The sequence below is a fragment of the Symphalangus syndactylus genome, chromosome 9 (assembly GCF_028878055.3).
Source record: "Symphalangus syndactylus isolate Jambi chromosome 9, NHGRI_mSymSyn1-v2.1_pri, whole genome shotgun sequence".
In the NCBI taxonomy this organism is placed as follows: domain Eukaryota; kingdom Metazoa; phylum Chordata; class Mammalia; order Primates; family Hylobatidae; genus Symphalangus; species Symphalangus syndactylus.
In genome coordinates this window covers 45,005,168-45,032,704 of record NC_072431.2, presented here as the reverse complement: position 1 = coordinate 45,032,704, position 27,537 = coordinate 45,005,168, and the positions used below count along the sequence as shown (strand labels likewise).

The following is a 27,537-nucleotide window of genomic DNA, read 5'->3' as shown; positions in this document are numbered from 1 at the left end:
GAGTTCAGTGGTGCCATCTCAGCTCACTGTAACCTCCGCCTCCCGGGTTCAAGTGATTCTCCTGCCTCAGCTTCCTGAGTAGCTGGGATTACAGGCGTTCGCCACCACGCCCGGCTAATTTTTGTATTTTTAGTAGAGATAGGGTTTCACCATATTGGTTAGGCTGGTCTCGAACTCTTTTTTTTTTTTTTTTTTTTTTTTTTTTTTTGAGACGGAGTCTCGCTCTGTCGCCCAGGCTGGAGTGCAGTGGCGCGATCTCGGCTCACTGCAAGCTCCGCCTCCCGGGTTCACGCCATTCTCCTGCCTCAGCCTCTCCGAGTAGCTGGGACTACAGGCGCCCACCACCACGCCCGGCTAATTTTTTTTGTATTTTTAGTAGAGACGGGGTTTCACCATGTTAGCCAGGATGGTCTCGATCTCCTGACCTCGTGATCCGCCCGCCTCGGCCTCCCAAAGTGCTGGGATTACAAGCGTGAGCCACCGCGCCCGGCTGGTCTCGAACTCTTGACCTTGTGATTTGCCCACCTCAGCCTCCCAAAGTGCTGAGATTACAGGCGCGAGCCACTGCGCCCGCCTGGCCACATGAAAGTTTTTAAAGGAAAAGAAGAGGCGGTTTCCAAGCTGTTTACCAATAATTTACATAAAAACAACAAACTATTGATTGCCTATAGATTGTTCTTCGTATCACGAATTCCAGGAACATGAAGATATGGTTGGGTAGTCAGTCATGAACAAAATGCCTTTAAACAATCGCCCCTGAGCATGAGTGTGGGGGTGCAACTTATGTCCCATACTCGAGGTCTCTCTGGGCCTGATAAATTTTGCATACCTCACATTGCTCAAATGCTCTGAACTATTTTTCTTTTCTCAATTACAATTTCTTTTTTCTGGTTGCTCATTAGATTCAACTGGGGGGAGCTTTTAAACCGTGGTTCTCAAACTTTAATGTGCATCAGAACTACCCCAAGGGCTTGTTAAATCTGGGTAGCTCAGCCCCAGCCCCAGAGTCTATGAATCAGGTCACTGGAGTACAGTTTCTATCAAGTTCTCAGGTGATGCTCATGCTGCGGGCTCCAGTGACTACACTTTTAGAGCCAGTTTTAAAATACAAGGGCTTGCAGATCCCACGTCCAGACTGATTCATTGGACTTGGGGATGGAAATCTGGCATTCCACCCCTCCCCGCCCCCTCCCCCCAATTTTAATGTGTCCAAGGGTGAGAATCATTGCTCCTCTGTGGACTATGGATGGTTCCCTGAAGTTACTGAGTTGGGGATTTAATAAATATATGCATTCCTCTGGGTCAGCTACAGGAATTCTGCGGTATTTAAGGACATTAAATGAGTGACTTAATACTTTATTTAAAAAAATACCACTGCGTTTTTGGTTCACACTAATTTTCTTCCTTCTTTTGGAAAGGCATTTCCGTCCATCTCCTGGATATTTTCCAATACCACGATAGAAAGGTTATTAGTACAGCACCCAGGGGTCTTCGGAGCAAAGCTCTTAAAGAAGTGGGGTCCATCTGAGCCCCAACTCTGCCTTCCTTAGGTCCCCTTGGGCTTGTCTAGCCCTAGTAGTTCCAACAAGTGAGCTGGGCATGCTCAGTGGGCAGGGTCGTTTTTTTTTTTTGGGTGGCGGGGGGTTGCAAGTGGGAAGCCTGCGCCGGGGCTCTCCGCCTCCCCCCACCTGTATGAGGCTGGGTCTGGGGAACCTGTGCTCAGCATTCCACCCCCTGGAGCTTGGGCTTGGTCTTCCCTGCGGGTCCCTGCGCTGACATTCAGGCGGGGAGCCAGGAGGCCTGGCGCGCCTCCAGAGCCCGCCAGGGGAGCCGGGCGAGGGTTCTGGGCTCTGACGGCGGGGTCGCAGGGTCGCCCGCCTCCTGGACACGTCTGTAGGCCTAGGGAAGCCTGCCGGCCGGGAGGTACAGAGTAGGAGAAGCCAGATCCCGGGGCGGACAACGAGAAGTCATCAGGTAAGCCAGCCCCGCCAGCGTGCCGGCGGACGAGTGTCTCCTCTCCCGCAGGCAGATGGCCAGGGCGGCCCGCATGGGCGAGGGCACAGGAAATCGGACACCGCCAGCGTCTTCCCCAGCCTGGCCTAGCTCAGGCTTTCCAGTTCGCCAGCCCGCTGGCAAGGCGGGGCGGAGGTCTGGAGTCCGGCACCGCCGAGGCACAAAGCAGGAACTGCAGCCAGGGGCGAGGGCCCTTGCGTGTGGCGCTGCGCGACCCCACCCGGCGGCAGGACCCGCGTCCCCGTCTAGTCACGTTCATTGGGCCGCGGAGACCTCCTCGCTCGCCGCCCGCTGTTCGCAGCGCTTTTCCCTCCCACACCCGCGCCAACCCCGGCCCCGGTTCCCGCCCGCACTTCCGCGTTTCCCCGCTGGGCCGGAGGAGCCTGGGCCCGAGGTATCAGGGCAGGCGGTGGCGGCCTCGCCGCCCTGGCCAGCCCTCCGGGAGGGAGCTGGCGCGGGAGCGGGAGGAGGAAGTCGGGAAGAGGGAAGGCGGGGGCGCGGCCCGCCAGGCGCTCGAGTTACACCCGCCCAGCCCGCCTCGCTGCAAGCACCCGGGCCGAGGCTCTGATTCTGGGGGGAGGCCGACTCCACCCTGGCTGGAGGAACTGGGTGCTCCTTCCCGCTGGCCCCTCGCGCGTGAGGATCTATCTCAGGTGTGTGCTTCCTGGGAGACCCCTTCCCCCGCCCCTAGGATTCTAGCGGAGAGTGGTCCCTTTCTGACCCGGGCGAGTGTTCTGGGACTCCAGTCTTGCGGTAGGTGGTGGCGGGAAACGGGAAAGATTTAGAATTTCTTCCCACTAGCAGAAGATGGATTCGCTCTTCTCTAGGGTTTTGTTGTTTATATTTTGGAGGCGGCATTTGTAAAATAGTAAAGTGGCAGGACTTTTGGGGCGAGGGTTGGTACCCCATTGAAAGTTCATGCAAACTTTTAGCTTATAGATGCGGCTAGTCTGATAAGGATTGTTGCTCCCTTCCGAAGCAAGAGTGAGAACGAGTCTGGAGGAGGGCTGAGGCTTCTTTGAGAAACTCAGCTGCTGGCGTGTGACCGTCCTAGGAGGAAATGGAAGGTGCACACTGATAACTTAAAACAGCCTCCACTCCCTATGTAGTAACTTCTACCAGCAAAAATAGATTTGCAAAGAGTGCTTTGGCAGGAAGGTGTAGCTGGGTGAATGAAGTGCTGCTCTTAGCAGATGGTCTCTAGTCTGGCTTCCACCTTGTGCAGTGGAATATTCACTCCCAGAAGAGTTCCAGAGTAATTTACAAACACAAATTCTTGCAAAGTGTTAGTGACATGGGCAACCCAAATCACACAACACATTATAAATATCATAGGAGGCAGCTATAGAAATAGCAGCTAGTCAACTTATACTTGTATAAATAGGTGAGGGAAGGAAGTTAGTAAGTGACAGGGAGTCTTTATTGCTAAAACAAAACTGTTAGTATTTTGCATGTGTTCCAAGTTTAAAGAGATATGAAGTTTCTTTTTGGCGTGTGGAGGGTGCTGGCAGCTGTCACACTGGGCCCAGGCACTTCTTGGTAGCTACTGACCACTCTAGTCCCAGTCCTACAGTTCTTGCTGGCCACCACATGACATCTGGATGCCATTGCCCAATGGAGACCGTGTGCAGCCTGGGGAACCTTGTGATGTGGATGTTGAAACCCCCCTCTGTTTCTCACAGGGGTGTTATGTCAAATTACAACACTCCCTTGACTTTTGCAAATCAACTCGTCAAATAATACAGCAATATCTTAATGAATAAATGGATAAATACGGGCTTTTGGGTTTGAGAACCAACACTGGATTCATTGCAACAGTCCATTCTCATAGTTTATAGAGTCACTTTATTTTATAAAGAAATTCTAAGCAGGATTAGAGCTCTGCTTCCTTCTCTCTCCCTCGTGATTCATTCAAAGATGCAATGGCTTGGTTCAGGAATTGACAAAAGGGCCACAGTGTTACCAATTGTTAGTGAGTGTTACCACCCCCTTTTAGTTTTTTTTGTAACTATTTAATCTCATTGTAGATATTTTAAAAGATTTGATGATTATTGTGCATAACTCGTTGGCAAACTATTATAACTCTGAACTTATCCTGTTTGGTTGTTTTCTTTCATCTCTAGCATGTAAGTTCTATGAGAGTAGCAGGGCTTGTTCTGTCTTGCATACCTTCAAAACTCTAATGCCTGGAGTGGTGACTAGCTTGTAATACACCCTCAATAAATGTTTTCTCAATGAGTGACCTCCAATGCCTGGAGGGGTGACTAGCTTGTAATACACCCTCAATAAATGTTTTCTCAATGAGCGACTGAACTGTGGAACAAACTGCAGCTGAGGGTAGTTGCGGAGCGGGGAGCCAAAGACTTTTGGCCTTAGGTCATCTTTTAAAACTCAGCCTCAATTGTCTCATTGGCAAAATATGGATAATAAATGCTGTGACGTGTGTAAAATTGCTAGCAATGTACCTGGCAAGTAGTAGACTTCAAAAGACTAGCTTCCATCCTACATTTTTCCTTCTTATACTCAAGTAGGAAAATATGGGCAAAGAATATAGTTAGCTTGAAAATTTGGGCAAAGAATTCTTGCATGTTGTGCATGAATTATCCGTACACTTTTTTCGGTTAGTTTAGTGTGTTGGGATGGGGAGAGGAGAGGCGAGTTAGTGGTAGCTATGGTTATTAGAGAAGGGAAGCAATTTTCAGATCAGTATCTAATTTCTCAGTTTTAGTTTTTGAATGTGATGATGTTTCTGTTTAGGTTTTCCAAAGCTTGATTCTTTCTGTTTGTCAACACCTGGACTCATGGGGGCTATCCTAAGTGCAGAAACAACACTTCAGAAAGAGGACTAGAAATCAAATATATGAACACTAGTCTTCTTAAACGGAATTTTCTGTATTCTTGTGCAGCATTATATTGTGTAATAAGTGCTAAATAAAAAAATAGTTATCCTCTTTTGAGAAGCTTACAGTTGTTTAACAAGGTAAAACATAGATGGAAAACAGTTGGAGACCAACATAAGACCTTGTACCATCATTTTTCCAGTGGTAGGATGTTGGCCAGAACTGATGTGATTATGAAGGAAAAGGTTAATATTGGCTCAAGTGGTTGGAGACAGCTTCCTGGTGAAGGGAATGCCCCTTCAGTAACAGAGAGACTTAACATTTCCTGAAGACTATGGAAAAGATCACCTTTGTTTTAGGAATGTTTGCTATTGTGTACTTCATTGTACGAAAAAGCCAACATAATCGTGTACTTTCAAAAATGATCTTTCTGTTGAAAATTATATGGGAAATCTTCAGTAAAATTTTGCATATGCAAGAAATGAATACTTGTCACTATGGCTGAAGTTTAAAGCTAAGGATTGGCGTTAAAATGGTAACTCTTCATTCTTGTCCACCTTTAACACACTTGCTTAAAAATGTGTCAGATAGGCCAGGTGCAATGGATCACACCTGTAATCCCAGGACTTTGCTTTGGGAGGCCAAGGTAGGCGGATCACTTGAGCCCAGGAGTTTGAGACCAGCCTGGACAACATGGAAACCTCATCTTTACAAAAAATACAAAAATTAACGAGGCATGGTGGCACGTGCCTGTAGTCCCAGCTACTCAGGAGGCCGAAACATGAGAATTGCTTGAGGCTGTCTCAGAAAAAAAAAAAAAAAAAAAAAGCAAGCCAGTCAGACACAGTGGCTCACACCTATAATCCCAGCACTTTGGGCTGGGAGGCCTAGGCAGGCAGATCACCTGAGGTCAGGAATTGGAGACCAGCCTGGCCAACATGGCAAAACCCTTTCTTTACTAAAAATACAAAAATTAGCCGGGCATGATCGTGGGCACCTGTAATCCCAGCAGGAGAATTGCCTGAACCCAGGAGGCAGAGGTTGAAGTGAGTCAAGATTGTGCCATTGCACTCCAGCCTGGGTGACAGAAGGAGACTCTGTCTCAAAAAATAAAATAAAAATAAAAAAATAAAAAATAAAAATAAATAAATAAAAGTGTCAGATGGCCTGCCAGTTACTCTATTCAGTTTTGACAATGGGGTATATTTTATATATTTTTTACTTGGAGTATAAGGAGAAAATTATTAGTCATCAGGGTTGAGACCCCTTTCAACCCGCTAAATTCAAAATTGTTACTTGGGAGATAGAGAAGAACTGAATGGAACTAAACTAAGAAGATATTATTAAGTAAGTTTTAGTTGCTCATCAAAATACTTAAATAATTCCATCATGTCTTAAGACTTTTGAGATAAGAAGAAAACTTGGAAGTGGTATGTTAGGGGAAGAGGAAACTAATAAAGTGTGTTTTACTTTTCTGTGTTTTAGAATTGTTGACATGATGCGTGAAAGAAATGTATGAGGAAGATCAAACTCAACTCCAAGTGAGAAAGACAAGGGCCAATGTGACTGCAAGCCAGGAAATCTCTAACAATTTTAGAATAGACTTCTTCCTGTAATATATGACCAGGGAGTGATCTCAGGAACATTTAAGAAAAGGAAAGGAAGAGATGTTGATGGTTTGAATACCTGAGGATGTTTAGATAACGATTGTGGTCAGAATGTATCCAGAATTCTAATTTGTGTCCTGATGTGAATGTGACCATGTTGGTTTGTTTGTTTGTTTTTGTTTTCCCTTTGGCTTGTGTTCTGGGATTTGATCTCTCCTTAGAGGCTCTTACTAGTTCTTTGAGTTGTGTATTTCTTTCTATATCATTTCTGTGCTCTTATTTCCTATTTCTCAGTAGAGAATTTTATGTTCTTTCAAAACCAGATTTCTGATTCATGCAGCAAAAACATGATTGCTTCGGTTCAATTAGTTCACAAAATTAGTGGGAAAAATTGGTTAATAGATGTCTCTCCTTCTCAAGTACAAATGTATTGTGACATATTGTGATATAGTAAGAAAGATACTTGTCCCCAGTTCTGACTAAAGAACTTTTAAGACCCTTTGAATCTCTGGAATGATGAGTGTCTTTTTCTACACTGCTGAGATGACAGGTGACTCTTGGTAGAAGCCTAGATAGCTTCAGGATGGGGATGGGAGCTGGTGCCAGAGGAACCAACTACGTAATTAGAGGGTTAGAATTTCAGCCTCACTCCAGACCTCTGGGGAGAGGAGAGGGGCTGGAAATCCAGTCAGTCACCAGTGGACAATAATTTAATCAATCATGCCCACATCATGGAGCCTTCATAAAAACCTTAAATTTTGGAAAGCTTCTGAGTTGGTGAATACATGGAAGTGCTGGAAGGAAGGCATGCCCAGAGAGGGCACCCCTTCTCGCATTTCTTGCCCTGTGTACTTCTTCATCTGGCTGTTGATTTGTGTCTTTTTTAATACCTTTTGTAATAAACTGGTATATGTAAGTAGGCCTGTTGTGGTGGCTCACACCTGTAAGCCCAGTACTTTGGGAGGCCAAGACAGGAGGATAACTTGAGCTCAGGTGTTTGAGATCAGCCTGGGTCACGTGGAGAGACCCTGTCTCTACAAAAAATTAAAAAACAAACAAACAAACAAAAAAACAACTAGCCAGGTGTGGTGGTCCATGCTTGTAGTCCTCGCTACTCTGGAGGCTGAGGCAAGAAGATCTCTTGGGGCCAGGAGGTAAAGGCTGCAGTGAGCTGCGTTAGTGCCACTACGCTCCAGCCTGAGTGACAGAGTGAGACCTTGTCTCAAAAAAAAAAAGAACAAAAAAAAGTAAGTAAAGTTCTGTTAGCCATTATAGCAAATTATCAAATCTAAGGATGGGGTTGTAGGAACCCCTGATTTGTAGCTAAGTCTAACAGAAGTGTGGATATCCCGGGGCCCACTATTTTTGACTGGCATCTGAAGTGGAGGGCAGTCTCACAGGACTGAGCTCTTACCCTGTGGCGTCTGCACAAACTCTGGGCAGTTAGTGTGAGATTGAGTTAAATGGTAAAACATTCAGCTGGTGTCCCTAGATAGTTTCTTGGTGTGGAAAACCCATACATTTGGTGTCAGAAGTATTGTGACTAGAGGAATAATTTTTCTTTACATATGTATTGACAAAACTTAAAGACATTATTGGGGACATCTTTTAATTTTTCAGGCAAAATGAAAGAATTACTTATGTACTGTATTTTTGACAGTGAGATACTGTCAAAATCTGGGTACTTTAGAACAATGATTGTTTGATTTAGATTTTTCAAGCCTTATATTTTTTGAATACTAATATGTCCTCTGTGGAATCTCATATTTGATTGTCCACATATATCCTTCTATAAAAGGGTTTAATATAGTGGGAACAACAAACCTGACAAGCTATGACAGAGAGACTGTTTTCTGAAATCAAGATTTCTAGAAGCTGCTACTGTCAAATGAGATAACCTCTGAGTATTACTGGGTGACATGCTTAGAATACTTTGCTACTTGTATCTGCTGATGACCACCAAGGCCAAGTAGAAACTTTAGATAGCCATATACATACGTGGAACAAAAGTTTATGTTCAAGGTAAACTTATTAGGAAAAACTTTGGTCAAGATTTCAAGAAAACATAAAATAAGCTTCTAAGTGTACTTCAAAAGTGATGAAAATAATACAGTTCAGAGTACTAGGTTCTCAAAAGTTGTTTTCCTTTAATTTTAACTGAATGAAAGAAAGGATATTGGCTAAGTGTTGGCTCATGCCTGTAATCCCAGCACTTTGGGAGGCCAAGGTAGGAGGATCACTTGAGCCCAGGAGTTTGAGACCAGCCTGGGCAACATGTGAGACCCTGCCTCTACAAAAAATAAAAAATAAGCTGCGTCTGGTGGTGCATGCCTCCTACTTAGGAGGCTGAGGCGAGAGGATCCTTTGAGCCCAGGAAGCCGAGGCTGCAGTGAGCCATGATTGCATTACTGCACTCCAGCTTGGGCAACAGAGCAAGACCCTGTCTCAAAAAAATAAAAAAATAAAAAAAATAAAAAATAATAAAAAGAAAAGATGTTTTATTTCATTGTGGTAATGCCCAAACTGCTTTGATCATGTCACTCTCTCTGCTCCACGCTTCCATGGATTACTCTGCCCTATTTGATCACGTTCTAAATATATGTCTTGGAATTAATTCAGAGATTCCTTCATTCTCACCCTAATATTAAGGTGCTGTCCTTATCTTCTCTGTGATCCAGTCACATTGGACTAATTGGAATTCCCTAAATATATATTATTCCTACTGCTGTCCCTATTCTGATGTTTTTCCTTCTATTTCACTTTTTGAAATCCTAACAAACCTTGAGTGCCCTGACCCCTGGCTACTAGTTTTATGACATTTTCCCTCACAGCCCCAGTCAGAAATGTCTAGTATATTTTCTAAACCCTTTAGCTACTCTTTTTATGCTACTCATAATTCCCTTATAGATGCTTGTCTCCTGTAATTATTTGCACACATGCATAATTTTCTTTCCTATGGAAGATCATGCTGGATCTTACACAGTTTTATAGACCTCACATGCCTAATCCAAGTGCCTTTCATGTGGGTGACACCTAGTAAGTAGTTGTTCATTAATGGTTGCCCAATAATTCAGTTATCCCTAATTCAAGCAATAAGTGATGAGTGTGCTGGGTGTGATTGGATGCCAGATACCACACAGGCAGGTGTATTTCAGGTAATCTATTCAACTGGATACTTTAAGCTTTATCTTTTTTTAGGCATCTCCCTCCCTACATATTTGGCAGTTTTAATCTTTTTATTTTTATTTCAAAATTTTTTTCCCTCTCTTAAGGTGCTGAGAGGTTTAATATCTTAAGGATATTTAGGAGAGGGAAGGGGCGAAGTGACATTATAAAAGGAATCCATGAAGAAAATCAGTGGAGGAATCTACAAATAAGGAGGCCACTTAATGTCCACTGAGGACTCAGCACCTCTGTCAGGACACCAGGGCTTCCTTCTCTTCACCAATTTCTCCCTTCCCCCTACTTACCCACCTAATCCAATCTCTTAAGAAAGAATCTGGAAAATGAATTCATAAAAAGATGACATAAAAATTACGTTGTCCCCCTTATCAAAGGTGTTGGATTCTATGGGGACAATGCGTTGGGGACCATTTATGTGGGCTAGGTCAAAAGTGGGCAGTGCCTACTTCTGAGCATCCCTGCAGCCACATTATAGCCACTCAAGTGTGGCTTTGGTCAGTGTCTGGACCTTTCACTTTTCTCCTCTGTCAAATAAGCTGGCTGGACTGGATGAATTTGAAGTCCATGGAGAGCATGAAATGTTTATTTCTCTTGTCCTGCCTAAAAGGAAGCCAGTCATGGCCACTGGGTTCTGTTTGCCTCTGGACCCTGGCCTAGATTTTCCTTTTATTGCCTGGAGTTTGGGGTTTCCTTGCTCTCAGCCTCTCCAGGTATAGCATTCACATCTAGAGGCTGCCACATTCCTTTTATCTCTCTTCAGGATTATGCTCATAGGACCTATCATAACAAGTATATTTTCACTTTTTTCTTTCATTATGTTTGCTAGTATTAACCCCTTTTCCCCATCGCCACCCACCATTAAGTAGCTGGGATACTTATCTAAAAAATATAGATTCCGCAGGGGGCAGTGGCTCATGCCTGTAATCCCAGCACTTTGGGAGGCCGAGGCAGGTGGATTGCTTGAGGCCAGGGATTTGAGACCAGCCTGGCCAACATGGCAAAACCCTGTCTCTACTAAAAATACCAAAATAAGCTAGGCGTGGTGGCGGGTGCCTGTATTCCTAGCTACTTGGGAGGCTGAGGCATGAGAATTGCTTGAACCTGGGAGGTGGAGGTTGCAGTGAGCCAAGACCACGCCATTGCACTCCAGCCTGGGCAACAGAACAAGACTGTCTCAAAAACAAATACACACACACACACACACACACACAAACATAATTTTATTTGTTATTATTTTTAAAGACAGAGTCTTGCTCTGCTGCCTAGGCAGGAGTGCAGTGGCATATTTATAGCTCACTGCAGCTTTGAACTCCTACCTCACGTGATTCTTCTGCCTCAACCTCCTGAGTAGCTAGAATGACAGGTGTGTGCCACCATGCCTGGCTAATTTAAAAAAAAATTCTTAGAGACAGTGTCTCACTATGTTGCCCAGGCTGGTCTTGAACTCCTGGCCTCAAGTGATCCTTCTGCCTTTGCCTCAGAAGTGCTGGGATTACAGGCATGAGCCCCTGTGCCTGGCCAGATTCACAGAATTTTAAAATAGGAAGGAATTTAGCAATTTAACCTAATGTGGTCTTTTTCTTATTAATAATAAATAGCAATGACAAGTATTTATTAAGCAGTTGCCATTTTCTAGGCACTGTGCTGAGTACTTTGTGCACATTTTTAAATGTATCAACAGTGAACCCTGTCATATCAGGGAGCAAACAGGCACAGAGAAGTTAAGGGACTTAAAGCCATGCATGTAGCTATTTTCTGGTATGGCAGAAACTCCCTTAAAAACTGTTTTAAAAACAATAGAATCGAGAGATAATCCTATTCCTATTTCTGTAATGTATTTCCTGACTTTTGCAACATTGTATTCCACTGCCCAACTCATTGAACTTTGCCATTGAACACTTACACTTCCTAATACTTTACCTTGTAGTTCACCAGATTTCACCAATGATGCTGAACTTGTTTAAATAGTTGCATACATAGCACAGCATGCCTATAATGACATTGCCTATTATTTGACTTGTAGGAATCCACGATGTTGTTAAAATTTTCTTAGTCTTAATGGATGTAGAAGCAATGTGCAACTTGGTATCAGTCTTCTTTTCTACTCCTGTACTTGGGTTTCTGATGGTTATTGTGAAAACGAAAATGATTGTGTGTATTGGAGATGTATAAAAATGTATGTTCTCCAGCCTTAGTCATGAGAGAGTTATTTTACCTTTTTCTACACAATACCTTTTCTATTTCTTGCTGTAGTTTTTTTCAAACTTTCAGCGTTTTCTTTGAGTCTTTTATGTCACCCAGGCATTTCTTTATTAAAAGATGATGGTTAGTGGTTAGGGTAGGCTCAACCGTCATAACTGAAAGGCCTGAAAATAGATACAAGCTCAAGCACAAGTTTAATTTTTGCTTATATCATGGTCTTTGTTGGTGGATCACTTTCCTCTCAATGATTCAGGCACTCTAGATTCTTCCATTTTATGACTCAGCAATTCCTTAGGGCTTTCTTTTCAACTACAGCCAGCCAGTGGATGGTGAAAGGGAAAGGCAGGAAGCATATCTACTTTCTAAACACACAATCTTATTTTTTTTGAGATGAGTCTTGCTCTGTTGCCCAGGTTGGAGTGCAGTGGCACGATCTCAGGTCACTGCAACCTCTGCCTCCTGGGCTCGAGTGATTCTCCTGCCTCAGCCTCCCGAGTAGCTGGGATTATAGGCATGTGCCACCATGCCTGGCTAATTTTTGTATTTTTAGTAGAGATGGGGTTTTGCCGTGTTGACCAGGCTGGTCTTGAACTCCTGACGTCAGGCAATCTGCCTGCCTCAACCTCTCCAAGTGCTGGGATTACAGGTGTGAGCCACTGTGCCTGGCCTTAAACACATAATCTTGAAATGAATGCATTAGTTCTGCTCATATACCATTGGTTGGAAGTCTGTTGTGTAGTGATACTTAGCTGAAAGGGAGATTGACACATGTAGTCTAGCTGCAAGTCCAGGAAGAAGAGAATATGCATTTTTGATAATGACTTAGCTGTCCCCTTCACAGTGTCCTTGCATTTTTTTTTTTTTTTTAAGATGGAGTCTGGCTCTGGCACCCAGGCTGGAATGCAGTGGCACGATCTTGGCTCACTGCAACCTCTGCCTCCTGGGTTTAAGCCTCAGCCTCCAGAGTAGCTGGGATTACAGGTATGTGCCATCATGCCTGGCTAATTTTTATACTTTTAGTAGAGACGAGGTTTCACCATGTTGGCCAGGTCGAACTTGTGATTTGCCTGCCTTGGTCTCCCAAAGTGCTGAGATCACAGGCATGAGCCACAGCACCCGGCCTTTGCCTTCTATTATTCTGAGAGAATTGAAATAACATGTCCAATCTTAATATTTTTCTCCTTTCCACATCATTTTTATATCTGAATCCATCAACCCCTCGTTAATTCTTGACTTAGAGGTGGTTATCCAAAGTTGATGCTTTCCCCCGTACTCTGGATCCCCCATTCCCTTCAGATGCCTTATTCTATGAAATTTTTCTGTGCTTACCTGCATGTATTTATTTGTTTGTTTGTGTTGGAGATGCTGAGATGCATTTCAAACATTTACAAGAATGCTCAAGATTCTCCCATTACAAAAACAAACAAGACCAATAACAAACATTGCCCCTGTGCACCATTCTGCCCTCTTGCTACCTGCTCTCTTTCTCCTTTCCTTTAAGCTGTTCTTCCTTAAAGTACTTTTTGTGCATTATTTTTCTACTTCTTCACCTTCCATTCCCTCCACAACTGTTGGAATCTGTCTTCGATCTCAGATAAATCTCTCTCTGTCTTTTTTTTTTTTTTTCCTGAGACAGGGTCTTATCCTGTCACTCAAGCTGGATTGCAGTAGGACAGTCATAGTTCATGGCAGCCTCGAACTCCGGGGCTCAAGCGATCCTCCTATGTCAGCCTCCTGAGTGGCTGGGACCCCAGGTTCAGGCCATCATACCTGATTGATTTTTACATTTTTTTATAGAAATGGGGCCTTGCCGTGTGGCCCAGGCTGGTCTTAAACTCTTGGGCTTGAGCGATTCTCTCTCCTTAGCCTCCCAAAGTGCCGGGATTACAGGTGTGAGCCTGGCCCAAATCTGTTCTTGATATGATTGTGAGTGTCCTCTTGACTGACAAATCAATGAGATTTTATTACTTGAAATTTCCATGATTCTTCTCATTCTCTTTTCTGTGAAACTGAGTTTTCACTAGGCTGCTGTGACATCTTCTCTTGGATTACTCCTTATGGATCTCTTTGCAGGTTCTTTGCCTTGATATTGGAAATCCCAGGGTCTGTCTTTAGTTCACTCTCTTTTCTCTGTTGATGCTTTTTGCACCAAGTTCATCAATATCCCTGATTTCAGTCAATCCCAAATCAACATTCTTAGGCAGACTTATTCGCTGAACTCAGGCATTTCCACTTGCATGTCCCACAGTTGGGTCAGGACCCATAATTTCTTCCTTCTTTCCCATGCTATTCTTTCCTTTTTGACAAATGCCATCATCTTTTCTCTCACTGCCTACATCATCCATCCATTTGTTTGTTAGGTCTATCAATCACCTAATATGTGTCAGCAATTTTCTCCCCCTTTTTTTTTTTTTTTTTTTTTGACTCTTGCTCTGTTGCCCAGGCTGGAGTGCAGTGGCACGATCTCGGCTCATTGCAACCTCCGCCTCCCAGGTACAAGCAATTCTCTGCCTCAGCCTCCCGAGTAGCTGGGATTACAAGCACCTGCCACCATGCCTGGCTAATTGTTTTGTATTTTTAGTAGAGACGGGGTTTCGCCATCTTGGCCAGGCTGGTCTTGAGCTCCTGACCTAGTGATCCACCGCCTTGGCCTCCCAAAGTGCTGGGATGGGATTACAGGCGTGAGCCACCGCACCCGGCCTATGTCAGGAATTTTTCTACAAATAAGATTATAGTGGTATACAAAACAAACACAGTTTCTGTTCTTGTAGAATTACGTTTTAGTGGGGAACAAAGAAATAATAATGCTTAAATAAAGGAGAGACATGAGAAGGTAAGAGTTGTATGCATACTTTGGATTTGAATCATTTGGGAAGGCCTCTCTGAGGACTTGACATTTAAGCTGAGTCGTGAATGACTGGAAGGAGCTTGCCATGCAAAGTTGAGGAGCAGAGCAGTCCAGGTAGAGGCAGCTGGCCCCAAAACACTAATAGCAATCCTGATCTGACAGACATCAGAAGGCAAATAAATCTGGAACTTAGTGGGTAAGAGTGAGAGGTGTCTGTATTGGTGTCCTGTGGCTGCTGTAACAAATGACCACAAACTTGGTGGCTTAAAACAACAGAAATTTATTCTTTTATCATTCAGGAGGCTGGAAATCTGAAGTCAGTTTCACTGTGCCAAAATTAAGGAGTTAGCAGGATGTGCTCCCTTCTGAGGAGTGAAAATGGTCCTTAACTCCTTCAGGTTCTGGTGGCTTCTGGCATTCCTTGGCTGTGGCTGCATCACTCCAGTCTTTACTTCTGTGGTCACATCATTGTATTCTCATCTGTATCAAATCACCCTGTCTTCTTCTTACAAAGATGTAAAGTGATTACATTTAGGGTTCCCCCTGGTAATTCAGAATAACCTTTCCTTCTTAAGGTCTTAATTTAATCACATTGGTGAATTTTTTTTTCCTTATAACATTCACAGGTTCCAGGGATTCAGATAAGGATATGTTGTGGGCATCATTATTTAACCTACTGCAGTGAAGGGCTGGATCCTATAGGTCTTTATAATGCAAGGTGAGATGCTTAGATTTCATTCTAGGGTGCTAGAAACCATTAGAGGATTATATGCAGGCAAGAGAAACTGTGTGGTTTTGCTATAAAATAGTCTTTCTTAATTTCTTCTCACTGTACCTTTCCAAGAAGAAAAATTAAATTAAAATTAATTAATTAAAAACTTAATTTCTCCCCAACAAGAGAGTACTGCTTAAATGCTAAGAAGATTTTGTTGGGTAGAGTTGAAGTTTGGAGGGCCACAAACAATTGTGATATGCAATATTTTTTCACCTGCCAAGAAGCAACTGTGGGTGATATTGCTCTCATTGAGAATACATGCTATCAAAGACTATGCTGGCTGCTACAAGTAAACAGAATATGGGAAGTGGGGGTTAGTTATTTTGGTTGCCTAACTGAGAACTTATTATTGAATGGACAACCATTGTATTAAAGATAGAAAAAAGTGGGCTGGGCGTGGTGGCTTATGCCTGTAATCCCAGCACTTTGGGAGGCTGAGGTGGGTGAATCACATGAGGCCAGGAGTTTGAGACCAGCCTGGCCAATATGGCGAAACTCCATCTCTACTAAATATAAAAAAAAAAAAAGAAAAAAAAGAAAAAAAAAAGCTTGGCATGGTGGCACATGCCTGTAATCCCAGCTACTAGGGAGGCTGAGGCAGGAGCCTTGAACCTGGGAGGTGGAGGTTGCAGTGAGCCAAGATTGTGTCACTGCACTCCAGCCTGGGTGACAGAGTGAGACTCTGTCTCAAAGAGAAAAAGCATAGAAAGAAGTGGATAGATTCAGGGTATATTTTTGAGGTAGAATTAGTTGGGTGAACTTGGCTGCTAGATTATTTGGAGGAAAGGAAGAAGAATAAAACAAAGGCTTGCATTTTCTATTTGAGAGCTGTTCCACTTACTGAGAAGGGGAGAGCTGGGAGAGAGGCAGACCTGACGGAAAATAGAAAGTGTTCTGCTTTGGCTAAGTTTGAAGTGATTATTAGATATTCCTTTGGAGATGTCAGACAATTGGGTGAATGGGGTTTGGAGATTCTGAGAGGGGTTTGGCTGAGGATACAGACTTAGGAATTATTTGCATATAGGTTATATTTGATACTGGATGGAGTTACCTACAGAGAATGTATATATAGAGAAGCAGGCCATTGAGCAACTATTATATAGAAGAGAAGGAGGAGTTGCCAGTGGGATAGGAAGGAAAGCAGAAGAGCATGGTGTCTCTGAGGCTAAGAGTTCAAAACATATTAAAAAAGAGATGGTTCTACTATGTTAATTATAGAGATTACATTTGGTGAAATGAGGTCGTTTGTGATTTTGACAATTTGACATATAGTTTAAGAAGAGGCTGAGACAAAGTTTATTGGATTGAATTATGGAAGTGGAGACTGCTTACAGACAACTCTTTCAAGAAGTTTCATTATGAAGGAAAGCAGAGAAGTGGGAAAGTTCTTGGAAGAGGACACTGGTCAAGGGAGGGTTTGTTAGAACTAGAGGATAATACAGTGGATTTCTATGCTGACAAAATGATTAAGTAGAGAAGAGGAGCTGATGAAGGTAGGAGAGAGTGATGGGTAATTGTACGAGTAAAATTTCTGAAGAGCCAGGAAGGAAGGGGATCTAGTGTACAAATAGAATGATTGGTTTTTACTTGAAACAGGCACATTTTATTAGTAAAAGGAAGGACTGCAGAGAGAATGAGTACAGAGGTGGATAAGTCATCATTTGGGTGGTGGGAAGATGAAATTTTTACCTAGTTGCATCTACTTTCCCAGTGAAGCGTGATGATATTGGGGTGTGGAGGGGTGAAACAGGTTTGGAAAAAGAGATTTGAAATGGCTATTTTGAAACATCCTGGGGAAATGTAATAGGATTGTGGGTCAGTGTGGATTGCACGTTAATGATTTGCAGCTATGAACTTAAATTGAGGCCAGTTGTGGTTGCGTGTTTTTTTTCCCAGTCAGTTTCTTCAGCTGTTTGGGTGGAGATGTGAAACAGGCAGATAGTTGGGTTTAACTGGTTTGGGGATTTGCCAAGTAAGAATGAAGCATGAAGAGAGGAGCAAGGGAGTTAAGGGTGCTTGGAAGGGAGAAATTACAGTGATGGACCTAATTTAAGTCTCAGCTAGACAGCAGGAGAAGTGACTGATAGTGAAGCAAATAGTAGGGTCAATGGACTGAAGGGCCAGATAATGCCAAGATGGTGGAATGGAAATTCCAGATTACAATAGATAAACTGAAGAAAGAGAAGGTGGTGTTTACAGTGTGGGGTGCTTGAGGCTAGAGTCTGCGGAGTTGATATAAATAGTGGGGATGCCCAAATCAGAGGTTATGATAATGAGGTAGGGTCAAAGCAAAGGTCGTCAGAGGTGAGGTGGTTGAGGAATTGGAGGCTTCATGTAGTTGTAGAAAACAGCAATGATGGCCGGGCCTGTAATCCCAGCACTTTGGGAGGCTGAGGTGGGTGGATCACCTGAGGTCAGGAGTTCGAGACCAGCCTGGCTAACATGGCAAAACCCTGTCTGTACTAAAAATACAAAAATTAGCTGGGCATGATGGCACATGCCTGTAATCCCAGCTACTTGGGAGGCTGAGGCAGGAGAATCGCTTGAACCTGGGAGGTGGAGGTTGCAGTGAGCTGAGATCACGCCACTTCACTGCAGCCTGGGTGACAGAGCGAGACTCTGTCTCAAAAACAAAAAACAAAAAAGAAAACTGCAATGATGAAGACAGATGAGTTTGGAAAGGGAAATAGGTGTGAAGGTCATCAGCAAATAAGGGGAAATAGCAGTAGTTGGGTAGATGACAGCGAGAAGGGATAATGGGTGGTAAAGTCTAATGGCATAAACTTCAGACAGGTAAGACTTTTGAAAGAGGATAGAAGAGAAATTGGAAGTTGAGCTGGAGAGACACTTAATCCACCTCTAGGTTAGGGGATCTTGGGGTTATGAACAGAGTCGTTACTCAAAGTGTTTGACAACTCATATGAAATGGTAACCAGCTGATGTTGGTCTTCCATCAGGAGCAGGGTTCTGGGGGCCTTTTGTGACGCTAGATATTAACTCTTTAATCTCTTGATCATAGCTAGTTGTGAACTGGTTGAGAGGTATTTTGATACTTTAGCAAATGCCATAGCCATCCTTGTTTATACTGGCTGAAACTAGACTTAAGTATGAGAATATAGGGTCATGTGTGGTGTCTCAGGCCTGTAATCTCAGTGCGTTGGTAGGCCAAATGGGAGGATTACTTGAGGCCAGGAGTTCTAGACCAGCCAGGGCAACATAGTGAGACTCTATCTCTACCAAAAAAAAAAAAGTGATAATATAACCAAGCTTCTCTTTATATGATATTGGGAAAACAGTGTTATTAGGGTTCAACCTCTGAAATTCAGGTTAAATCTTACTTTCTTTGTGTTTTCAAGGTTTAGTTTGGTGAAAGGAACACTCAGAGAAGAGAATATAATGCAGTTTGCTGGGGATAGAGTTTAAGTACCAGAGGGCAGAGTGGGAGGGAGGGAGGCCTGGGAAGGTGAGAGATGGGGAAGATTGGTCTTCTGGTGATGACTGAGGAAAAGAGGGCTGTGGAGTATGCTAGGGTTAGTCCTGGTGATGTCTTGGGGGAAATTGGGTAGGGACCACGTGGCAGCTCCTGTTGCTTAGTGGCCAGGGGTGAGCAAAAGCCTTCTTAGTGTGTCTGTAGCCTAGGTCATCTCCTGAAGATGTAGTGGCCAGTTGCAGTATAAAGGCCTCCTTGGGGACCAGTTGCCCTTCAGTGGCCAACAGCATGAGGTGCTCTTATGGCCTCTTCTCAGCCATGATGGTGGTGTAACCCCTGGGGGAGAGGGAGGGGTCTTCTGTTTGAAGGACTAAGGACTGCCGTTCCCAGGGAACACTCATCTTAGCAACTCTCCCTCCAAAATGGATTTGGACTTTGTGCTGTCCCCTCTGTAATGACTATCGTTGTCTTAGTATGGACTCTCAGGAGTTGCATCCAGTCTCCTGACTGCCCTGAATCCAGTCTTCTGATTTCCTTACTCCCAGATTCATGTTCTTTTAGTTTATCTCTCAAGACTGCTCTGGAAAATTAGGAATGAGAGAATGGTCTTTTAAGTTCAAACATGGTTCTATCTAATCCTACTAGGAATGTTGTGAAGATGAATGTAACACATATAAATTGACTGGCACAGTCCTTATAACACAGTATGTAGCCAAAGCATATGCTTAAAAGCCTTCTTGACAATCCTTTGTCTAATGACAAAGTCCAAATTCCTTTGACTCGTATATAAAATTTCCAGTGATTTTTCTGCCTTGCTCTATTGAGTTTCATTGCCTCCTTACTTGGGATTACTCATTCCACCCTATGCCCTAGTCAGTCCACACCCTCTTGTTCTTGAAAATGATGTGTTGTTTTATACCATTATGTCTTTGCTCATAGTCACTCTGGACATAGTAAACCTTCACCATTAAAGTTACATATTGCCTTCCCTAGAAACCTCCCCTGATGCTTCCTGCCTTCTCTTTCCTTCAGGGGTAAGTAATCCCTTAGCCTCTTGTCCTTATTTTTATCATTTGTATTTGTGTTAGAATGCTCCTCTCTAAGCTATTAGTTTTTTAAAGGCAGAAACCAGTGAGTGATTCATCTTTGTTTACCCATGATCTAATACAGTAGGTGCCCACAAATGTTTGTTGAGTAAATGAAAACTCACTGCATATTTGAGTTTCCATATTGCCTTTGGTGAAATCTAAATTACATATTTTTTACTTCTTTTTTTTTTTAACAGTGCAGGAAATTTTTCTGATGAAGTAGTAGATGAGTGCAGAAAAAAACTGATGTCCATTTAGTTATTTAGGATGGGAAACAGACTTCATCCTGTGTTCTTTTCCTTCTACTGAGTGACTTTTACTGCTTGATTTATCCAGTGATTTTGCTCACCATTGCCATTGTTTTTTGGTGAATTGTAATCATTAACGTTTTCAGTGGTACACCAAAGAAATGCAAACAAATGTGATTTTCTGGTTGTTTAATTGGGCATTTTCTAGTGCCCACTTACAATTGTAGGATTGGGGTATGGAGCCTTCTAGAATATTGGTGAAAAGTCTAGTCCTTTAGGTCTCTTCAAATGTTGGTCTTCTTGGGCTAGGTGCGGTGGCTCGCATCTATAACCCTAACACTTTGGGAGGCCTGAGGTGGGCAGATCACCTGAGGTCAGGAGTTTGAGACCAGTCAGTCTGGCCAATATGGCAAAACCTTGTCTCTACAAAAATACAAAAATTAGTTGCATGTGGTGGCGCACGACTGTAATCCCAGCTTCTTGGGAGGCTGAGGTGGGAGAATTGCTTGAACTTGGAAGGTGGAGGTTGCAGAGATCATGCCACTGCGCTCCAGCCTGGGCGATGGAGTGCGACTCTGTCTCAAAAAAAAAAAAAAAAAGTTGGTCTTCTTTATCCTACATGAACTAATTAATTCTGTATTCCAAAGAATTAAGATAATGCAAATCAGATGGCAGCAGAATGAATCAAGTAAGAGTGGGAAGGGCAAATGTGAAATGAGGGGGCAGGAGTGAATCACTCTTTAGTGTAGATGGATAGGGAATGCTGGAAAGGGGAGGGTGAAGGTGGGTTGGGGACTGTGGGAGAGTCTGAGCAATAAGGAGATGGCGTAGCATGGGTAAAGGTGGTTTGGGCGACACAGTGGTTAGCATGCTCTGTGGTTAGCATGCTCTGCGTGAGTGACCAAGCAAGGCCCATTTTGGCACTTGAGATGGGGTCACTGACCCTTGTTCCCCAGTTCTCATTGTAAGGTTAAACAAAGATGCAGTGTATGCTTTTATATTTTGAGATTAGGGTATCATTCTAGAAGGGACACATTCTTGAGAAATAGCTTGATTTCTTTTAAAAAAATTGACTCATAGACTGTTTCCATGGCATTTTAATTTTTTATTAGTATTTTTTCCTAAGGTACTTAGATGGTGTCCAGAGTTTGTGATAGAGCCAGAAAGCAACTCCCCACCTTCTCTGAAATAAAAATAAATACCAAGAAGTACTATTCTAAATAGAGGACCAGAAACTACTCATATAGGTCAAAGTTGTCCCAATGACTTGGGTTAACTCAGGCCACAAACCTTTGCTCAGGCTTCTTACAGGGAATTTTTTTTTTTTTTTTTTTTTTTTGAGACGGAGCCTCGCTGTGTCACCCAGGCTGGAGTGCAGTGGCGCGATCTCGGCTCACTGCAAGCTCTGCCTCCCGGGTTCACGCCATTCTCCCGCCTCAGCCTCTCCGAGTAGCTGGGACTATAGGCGCCCGCCACCACGCCCGGCTAATTTTTTGTATTTTTAGTAGAGACGGGGTTTCACTGTGGTCTCGATCTCCTGACCTCGTGGTCCGCCTGCCTCGGCCTCCCAAAGTGTTGGGATTACAAGCGTGAGCCACCGCGCCCGGCCCTTACAGGGAATATTTTTAATCTGCCAATTGACAGACTACTAGAGATAGAGGTATGAACATTGGACTCCATGTGATTAGAGCCTGACCTGAAGTGAAAATCCCCTTGCCTCCTTCTGACCTCTGTAACAGGTAACCTGTGACTCGGAAATAGATCTGCATTAGATGCTGGGCTTCATATGGATTTATTTTTGATAGAACACTCTGAAATAAGAGTGTCCATTCTATTTGGGTGAATGTTTATTTGGGGGAAAGATACTAGAGATATGCCAGAAGAGGCTGCCTGCCTGTGTCTTTTCAGGGAAACAATGGGATTTATTTCCCCAACCTGTGAGTATTAAGTGTACTTGGTTGTTCAGAACAAAGTGCTGGTTAGGCCAAAGCACGGTTGTGGCCCGATGGAAATTGGTTGGTTGCTTTTGCTCTCTCGTAACAATAGTCTTCTATATCCCAATTCCACGTGCAAATGTGGACAATGTGTGAAAAGGCCAGAGCTTATTGTAGATGCTCAGTAATGTTATGTATTAGCAGTGGGAGTTGTTGGATAGCAGATGTGTTTTTATGCTTTATTTACATTACCTCGAATTCTCAGTATAACTTGTGACAAAGGAGATTTTATAAATGAGGAAGCTAAAGCTCATAGTCACACAGCTAGTAAGTGGCTAAGTTGGAATTCACCCAGGGCTGTCTGTGTCTTCTGTCTCCTACACTGGCTGCCTCCTGCACTGAATTTTCTCCTGGGTGTCATTGGTGTCATTTGAATATGCCAAGGACAGCAGCCTATGACTAGCAGGTCCCTGGCTGTGCCTATAGGAGTAGCTGTGTTCCTGCAGGCAAGCACTAAATTATCACAGGGTGGGGAGAGAGAGGGAATGTTGGCCCCCATTTTAGGGTGGTCTGTCTCTTCTCTGCGCATGTGTGGACTTCCTTTAGGGCCTGGCACAGTGGAGGGGCCCCCTGGGTGTATTAACTAAAGAGATTCTGTAGTTATGGAGTTGAAATTTGGGAAACACCCAATTCCAGGAAGGTTGATCAGCTTTGCAGTTTCTGGTTTGATTTGTTGTTGGGATTTCCAGTGTTGCATTAAAACTGCAAATCCCCGAGGGGCTGTAATGTGCAATAACTAAAAATGTAGGGCAAGTTTAGGTGCAGCTTAACTCAAGCTTAAATGGTTATTGTGTCCCATGCTCAAGGCAAATTCATTTTAGTTAGGGTGGAGATTTTTTTAGAATGAGGTAGATAATTCTGTGACATTTTCCAGTTCTTACTCAAAGATTCCTAATAAATTGTAAAGGCAAACTATTCTTTTTCTTTTTCTATATGGGTCTTTTACTGTAGTTCATTAAAGATAAGAAAAGTTGTATAACAGGAAAATCACTCAAGTAATGGTCAGATGATATGGGATTTGGTCAAATGTCAGCTATCCATCTGCATGGTGCTCTTTGGAATTCTTTTTTTTCAGATCTCTTTCTCTTATATGCATGCACACATATATTCCACATTTTTTTTCTAATTACAAGAATAATTCATGCTTATTTTAGACATCTAGAAAATAATGCACACAAGGAAGAAAATAAAAATGATTCATAATACTACCATTCAAAGATGAGATTTTTAACATTTTGGGGTATATTCTTCTAGCCTTCACTTGTGAAGTGTGTATGTGTGTGTATGCACATATACTTTAAAACAGAAATATATATATATATGTCTACACACACAGAGAGATACTGTTTTATTTACTTTTGTTCCCTTCATAATTAATGTTCTACTTGTCCGTTACCCCATCTCTATACAGAGTGTACTTAACCCAGAAAGGATTAATTCCTACAAGGTAAAGAAATTCTAGAATGTCTAACTTATTTAAGGGTACCATTTTTTTTTTAGACTTTTCTTTATTATGATTCTTTTCAGTATGAAAGTGTTGCTTTTTCAAGTCAGAGTGGGTTAAGGGGATGTTGATGGCAGTCATTTGGCATGGTGAGTGACTTACCCCTACTGTCCAGTTTAGGTGGGAAAAATGACAGAAGGCCTTGGAGTGCCAAAGGCAAAGGTTATGGGTCCAGCAGTGCCATGAAAAAGGGAATATAGGCTGGGCGCGGTGGCTCACGCCTGTAATCCCAGCACTTTGGGAGGCCTAGGTGGGCAGATCACGAGGTCAGGAGATCCAGACCATCCTGGCCAACATGGTGAAACCTACTAAAAACGACTAAAAATACAAAAATTAGCTGGGCGTGGTGGCGCATGCCTGTAATCCCAGCTATTCAGGAGCCTGATGCAGTAGAATCGCTTGAACCAGGGAGTCAGAGGTTGCAGTTAACTGAGATCATGCCACTGCATTCCAGCCTGGTGACAGAGCAAGACTCTGTCTCAAAAAAAAAAAAGAAAGAAAAAGGGAATATGTAGACGATCTCAATCTTTTATGTGAGGACACTGAAGTCCAGGGAAGTCTGATGGCTTTGTTTAGGCTGAGACTATCGTAGGGTAGACTGACACCTCAGGTTGCTGACTGCCCATTCTGTGATCTCTGCAGAGCACTTGGCTGCCACATAAAATAATCTGAAAAACACACCATGTTGCTGGCAGCTGCCAGACGAATGACGGAAGGAGTAAACTCAAGTGCACTAGGTGAGGTCAGGCCTGAAGGTCATTGGATTGATACTGAACCTGGCGTTTTGACATGAATCCTATTAGAAATGCCACTTAGTCACTTGCCTCCTGACTGCTTCATGGTAGGAACAGAGGCTCAAACTATGGCCTAAATTTTTTGGATTGAGTTTTACTTAATATTATCCCAATTTTATCTCAGACATTATCTCGAAATTATTTCAAAATTTATGGTTGCAGAGAGGCTGTTGAGTATAAATTGCTAATGTATAAATTGCTAATGTACTCTGCTGAATTCCATCAGCTATGTGATTTGACTGAGAACAGTACGATCCTAGCCCACTGGGGTCTGGTGAATTGCATCTGCTCAGCTAGAGTGTTCCTTGAGCTGGAATTGAAATGCATGGCCCTTTGGTTTCCAGTGTGATGCCAACACTCAGGCAATTGACTTTTGCTCTTCAGTCTCCAACAGGGGGAAAATTATGAAATGGGGATAGGCCAGGCATCCTCAAGATTCAAACCCATAAATATAAATAACTGCAATTAATCATATGCAGTCTCTCTTGCCTATTAAATCTATACTCAGCTGGGTCAATAAGCTTCACACAGCTCTTAACTTCCTGGCCTGTGGTTGGTGGGAAATGTTCTGGGTGCCTCAGCCTTTTGAGATGTGACCTAGGGTTCTTTTCCAATATGGGTCCAAAATCAGTGCAAATTATAAAGAGTTGTGGGGTGAGAAAAGTCACCTGCAAACAACCCCAGCCCAAGGGGAAATAGAAATATAAAAAAGACTTCTGTTGGCATTTAAGAGGCTCTCTTAGTTGACACCGTCTGTTCATTGTTACTAGCCTGTTAGACTGAGTGAGATGAACAGTCTTTCAAGTATGTAAGTTCAATACATATTTACATTCAAGTTTATCCCTAAAGTATTTGTTTCCCTATTATAGAATCTTGTTGATTGCAGTTGGTATTTTTGCCTGTTTTCTCATATAATTTGTTAACTCTTTCCCCCTCTTCCATTGTGTCCTTTTTTCTATACTTGCATCTACTCATTATGAACATGGCTAATGGTATCCTAATGAAAAAGCAACCCTCTCTCTCACCTGGGGGTCATTGGTGTCATTTGAATATGCCAAGGACAGCATCCTATGACTAACAGGTCCCTGGCTGTGCCTATAGGAGTAGCTGTGTTCCTGCAGGCAAGCACTAAATTATCACATTATCTCTCTCTCTCTCTCTTTTTTTTTTTTTTTTAGACAGGGTCTCACTCTGTTGCCCAGGGTGGAGTGCAGTGGTGGGATCTCAGCTTGCTGTAGCCTTGACCTTACAGGCTCTACTTTTACTTTTATTACCCTAAAAGGCATCCTCTATACTGCAGCTAGGGCATTTCTTCCTTTCTTTCTGAAATATAAGTTTCATCGTATCATTGTACTGATTAAAATCCTCCACTGACTTTTTTGTTTGTTTGTTTTTGAGACAGGGTCTCACTTTGTCACCCAGGTTGGTGTGATCATGGCTCACTATAGCCTCCAACTCCTGTGCTCAAGCAATCCTCCTGCCTCAGCCTCCTGAGTGTCTGGGACTATAGGTGCATATTACCATGCCCAGCTCATTTTTTCTATTTTTTGTAGGGACAGGGTCTCACTATGTTATCCAGGCTAGTCTCAAACTCCTGACCTCAAGCGATCCTCCCACCTCAGCCTCCCCAAGTGTTGGGATTACAGGCATGAGCCACCATGTCCAGCCTATCCCAGTTATCCTCTAACCAATTATTTCATCTTTATTTTTTCCTAGTAATTCTCACGTTCAAAATACTTAATTTTTATGTATGTTTACACATTTATTTTTGTCTATTCCAATCCATGAGAGTAGAGGAATTCCCAGCCCCTGGAACAGTGCTGGGGGATCTGCCAGGCATTCAGTCAATCCCAGTTGAATGTATGTTACCTGAACCAATGCTCCTCTTCCTGTCTTCTTCACTTGGGTAGGTCCTTCAGGGATACTTTCCTGAGTATTTGATGGAATTCTTGCTTTGGTTATATTCTAAGAAATTACAATTTTAATCTTTCCTTTGCTAATGGTATGTTTTCAATAAGCCAGTTCTCAAGGAATTTTCGAGTTTTTTAGAAGCAGCAGATGGATTTTTTTGGTCCATTTATCTGCAAACATTTCTTTAAATCCAGGAGAGCACAGAAAAATATACTAATTGTTTCTAGCACAGAAGCAGAGAGTGTTGCCATGTTTTTTCAAGATAATGTGGATCTGTTCAGATGAGATAGAATTGAAATAAGAATTTTCTTTTTCTAAGGCCTAGACTCTGTGCATTGTACCTGGTTTGACATTCTTTTTTTTTTTTTTTTTTCTTGTTTGAGACGGAGTTTCGCTCTTGTTGCCCAGGCTGGAGTCCAGTGCCGTGATCTTGGCTCACTGCAACCTCCGCCTCCCAGGTTCAAGCAATTCTCCTGCCTCAGCCTCCCAAGTAGCTGATTCCAGGCATGCACCACCAAACCCGGATAAATCTTTTCTTGTTTGTATTTTTAGTAGAGATGGGGTTTCTCCATATTGGTCAGGCTGGTCTCAAACCCCCGACCTCAGGTGATCTGCCTGCTTTGGCTTCCCAAAGTGCTGGGATTACAGGCATGAGCCACTGCACCTAGCCTGACATTCTTAACTCTATGTAAGAGGCTTGGGTAGTTTGTTTCATTCACAGCGTGTATAGCAAAATCCAGATGTTTTCTGGTAAGCTCCACTAACCTGAAACACATAAAAGAAGGGGGTAAAAAGATCCCTGAAAAGTTAGAGCCAGAACATTGAAAACCAAGTGTTAAAAATTCTAGTAAGTAGCTTAGAGCTATTTACTTGTATTTGAAGCACAGTTAAACTAACTTGGCTCTCACTTTTCTAACCACAGTGGTAACAATGACGAGTTAATAGGTGCAGCACACCAACATGGCACATGTATACATACGTAACAAACCTGCACGTTGTGCACATATACCCTAGAACTTAAAGTATTTAAAAAAAAAAGAAGAGAGCTCAAAGATAAACAGGGAAGATTATCATCAGCCTGATAGTTTGGAAGAAATAGG

The 27,537-nt window shown here is 43.0% G+C and overlaps 1 protein-coding gene across 1 annotated transcript in view; it reads left to right on the top strand.

The window, feature by feature from the left end:
• Positions 1 to 2,648: 2,648 nt before the first annotated feature.
• Positions 2,649 to 27,537, top strand: part of GPD2 (glycerol-3-phosphate dehydrogenase 2) — a 147,302-nt gene continuing 122,413 nt past the window's right edge. Inside the window, exon 1 of the mRNA XM_055292077.2 lies at positions 2,649 to 2,766. The gene's annotated coding sequence lies outside the window, so the exon portion shown is untranslated. The remainder of the gene's footprint in view (positions 2,767 to 27,537) is intronic.